We start from the raw sequence: 4,036 nt of genomic DNA on the forward strand, positions 1-4,036 counted from the left end.
GTACAACACATGTTTTATTGCTTTCTATTTAGGCTTCAGGAAATTTTCACGTCTTGTGCATTTATTGTTTCTGAAGATTGTATTTTTTTATTAATCATTCCATTTGTTTACATCTCACATGATATCCCACTTCCCAGTCACCCCCTCACCACCCCCCATCCCACATCTGCCCTCCCCCCTTCCTTTTGCCTATATGAGAGTGCTCTCCCACCCACCCACACTCTCCTTCCCCACCATCATCCTACTCTGGGGCATCCAATCTCCCTGAGACCAAGGCCCTCCCCTCCAGTTGTTGTCTGGCAAGACCATCCTCTGCTACAGATGTATCTGGAGCCAAAGATCCCTCTAGGTACACTCTTTGGTTGGTGGTCTAGTCTCTGGGAGAACTGGGTGGTCAGGTCAGCCTATGTTGTTCTTCCAATGGGGTTGCAGTCCCCCTGCTCCTCCGGTCTTTTTGACAACTCCCTCACCAGGTTCCCTGACCTTAGTCTGATGGATGGCTCCAAGCATCCGCATCTGTATCGGGAAGTTGCTGGAAGGACATCATCCCCAGAAACTGCCACACTTGATTCCTGTCCACAAGTGCCTCTTGACCACGGCAACAGTGTTGGGTTGGGTGTCATGATGTATCTCTAAGTGGGGCTGTTCCTGGATGGCCCTTCCTTCAGTCTCTGTTTCTTTTTTTTTTCTTTTTTTTTTTTTTTTTTTTTTTTTTTTTTTTTTTTTTTGTCTCTGTTCTTCCTTTGGACAGGAACAGTTCTGGGTCAAAAAAAATCTTTGAGATGGGTGGGTGGCCACATCCTCAACCAGGCTGTGCCTATCTACTGAGGTGGTGTTCACAGGTTCTACCTCCCCCTTCTCTGTGCATTATGGCTAAAGTCAATCCTTTTGGGTCCTGGGAGCCTCACGTTCCTCTGTTGTCTGGGACCCTCCAGTGACTATCCCTAGTTCCTCATCTTCCCTGCTACCTATTTTTATTGGATTTCCTGACCCTCTCTACCCCTCTCACATCTCCTCCAGTTTCTAATAGTGCCGCCCTTATTTCCTCCTTCTTCTTTCTCTGTTCCTTGTCCTTCTCTCCTTCTGCCTACATGGTTCCCCCTCAATGTGCACCTGAAGCATCCACCCCCTGGTCTTCCTTCTTTCTACTCTCCATATGGTCTGTAGGCATATGTATCATAGGCATTGTGAGCTTTTGGGTTAGTATCCACTTATTAGTGAGTACATAGCACATGTGTTCTTTTGTGACTGGGTTGACTCACTCAGGATGATATTTTTGATTTCCATCCATTTGCCTGTGAATTTCATGAAGTCATTGTTTTTAATCTCTGCATAGTAATCCATTGTGTAAATTTACCACATTTTCTGTATCCATTCTTCCGTTGAGGGACATCTCGGTTGTTTCCAGCTTCTGTCTATTATAAATAAGGCTGCTAAGAACATAGTAGAGCATGTGTCCTTGTTATGTGATGGAGCATGTTTTGAGTATATGCCTAGGAGCGGTATAGCTGGGTCTTCAGGTAGAACTATTTCCAATTTTCTCAGGAATTGCCAGACTGATTTCCAAAGTGGTTTTTCTAAATTACAGTCCCACCAGGAATGTATTCCTCTTTCTCCACACATCCTCCCCAACATCTGCTGTCACCTGTGATCTTAGCCATTCTGACTGGTGTGAAGTAGTCTCAGGGCCGATTTGATTTGCATTTCCCTGATAACTAAGGATGTTGAACATTTCTGTAAGTATTTCTCAGCCATTCGAGATTCCTTAGTTGAAAATTCTCTATTTAGGTCTGTATTTCACTTTTTAATAGGGTTATTTGGTTCTCTGGATATTAGCCCTCTATTGGATGTAGGATTGGTAAAGATCTTCTCCCAATCAGTGGGTTGCCATTTTTTCCTATTGTCAGTGTCCCTTACTTTACAGAAGCTTTTCAATTTTAAGAGGTCCCATTTGCTCTTAAATGATTGTTGCTCTTAAAGCATAAACCATTGGTGTTCTGTTCAGGAAGTTTTCCTCTGTGCCCAAGTATTCGAGGCTCTTCCCACTTTCTCTTCTATTAGATTCAGTGTATCTGGTTTTATGTGAAGGTCTTGGATCAACTTTTGCTTAAGCTTTGTACAGGGAAATAAGAATAGATCAATTTGCCTAATTCTGCTGCCAATTGAAGCAGCACCATTTGATGAAAATGCTGTCTTTTTTCCACTGGATGGTTTTAGCTTCTTTGTCAAAGATCAAGTGACCTCATAGGTGTGTGTGTTCATTTCTGGGTCTTCAACTCTATTCCACTGATCTACTTACCTGTTTCTGTACCAATACCATGCCGTTTTTAGCACTATTGCTCTGTAGTATAGCTTGAGGTCAGGAAAAGTGATTCCCCCAGAATTTTTTTTATTGTTGAGAATAGTTTTCAATATCCTGGGATTTCTGTTATTCCAAATGAATTTGCAAACTGCTCTTTCTAACTCTATGAAGAATTGAGTTGGAATTTTGATGGGGATTGCATTGAGACTGTAGATTGCTTTTGACAAGATGGCAATTTTTACTATATTAATCCTGCCAATCCATGAGCATGAAAGATCTTTCCGTCTTCTGAGATCTTCTTTGATTTCTTTCCTTGGGGATGTGAAGTTCTTGTCATATGGATCTTTCACAGTTAGAGTCACACCAAGATAGTTTATATTATTTGTGACTATTGTGAAGAATATTGTTTTCTTACTTTCTTTCCCTTTTATCCTTTGAGTAGAGGAAGGCTACTGCTTTGTTTGAGTTAATTTTATATCCAGCTACTTTGCTGGAGTTGTTTATCAGCTGTAAGAACTCTCTGGTAGAACTGTACATAAGTGACACCAAAAAAATTGTTTTACACTCCTATTATGATAAAAGATTATTGACTTTGTTTTAAAAAATCACAGACACGTAGGGCTGAAGAGATGTCTTAGTGGTAAGAGCTCATGCTACTCTTGCCTAGCCCCCAAGTTAAGTTCCCAGCACCCATCATCACTAACTTCCAACCACCTTTAACACCAGTTCCGAGGGACACAACACCTTCTGACCTCTGTGAACAACTGCACACACCTGTGCATTGTAGGCATAAAGTTATTGTGCACTATGTAAAGATTATCCTTGTAGTATTCAAATGAGGATTTCACTACTCCATATCTTGTTGCAATTCTTATCCTAAGAATCTTCTGTCTCAGTGTTGTGGAAACATTGCTCCTCTATTACTCCTTGATTGGTCAATAAAAAAGCTGATCAGCCAATGACTGAGCAGAGGAGAGAATTGGGCTAATTTCCTCCCAGCCTGGGGGAGGGCAGGGAGGAAATGGGATTAGCCATGGGGAGAGAGTCCAGTAGACACCATGAGAAAACACTGGAGCACAGAGAGCCAGCTAAGTACTAAAACAAAAAGTATCACCAGGATTTTGGCTAGGAGGTAGTCATATTAGTTTAGAGGATTAAAATAAAATAATACTGCTCAGTTGTTGTACCCTTAAAGCTTGTTAAATAAATCTAATAGTCCAGTCTCAATTATTTGGGATCTAGTTGAGTTAAGAAAAAAAAACTGCAACACATTTATAGAAGTGACACTAATAGTGTGCATGCATGCAAATACATACACACATACACAAACACACACAAACAAGCACATGCACACAGATACATAAATCTTTGAAGAATAAACACCTCATCTCATTAGTAATTGTGTTTGATCATAACTGAAGCTGAAAGACTAGAGACTCAAATCTAAATGCCCCCTGATGCTCCTGCCACCTTGAAAAGAAGCAAGAAGATAGCAGTCTAGAAGAAGGCTCTGTTTTCTAAAGTTAACACATTGCATCAGAAGAAATATTAAGATTGCCTGGCATTAACTGGTCAGAGAAAAACCATGACTGGCAGTACATTAAATATTTTAATTTGTTTTGCATAATGATTTTTAAAAAGACACTTTACAACATACAGCTGTTATACTGGAAGATGATACCAAACTGAAAACAAAAATAGTATATTTATAGAACCTAAGAACTTATCTAAAGA

Source organism: Arvicanthis niloticus, chromosome 4 (genome assembly GCF_011762505.2).
Source record: "Arvicanthis niloticus isolate mArvNil1 chromosome 4, mArvNil1.pat.X, whole genome shotgun sequence".
Classification (NCBI taxonomy): Eukaryota; Metazoa; Chordata; class Mammalia; order Rodentia; family Muridae; genus Arvicanthis; species Arvicanthis niloticus.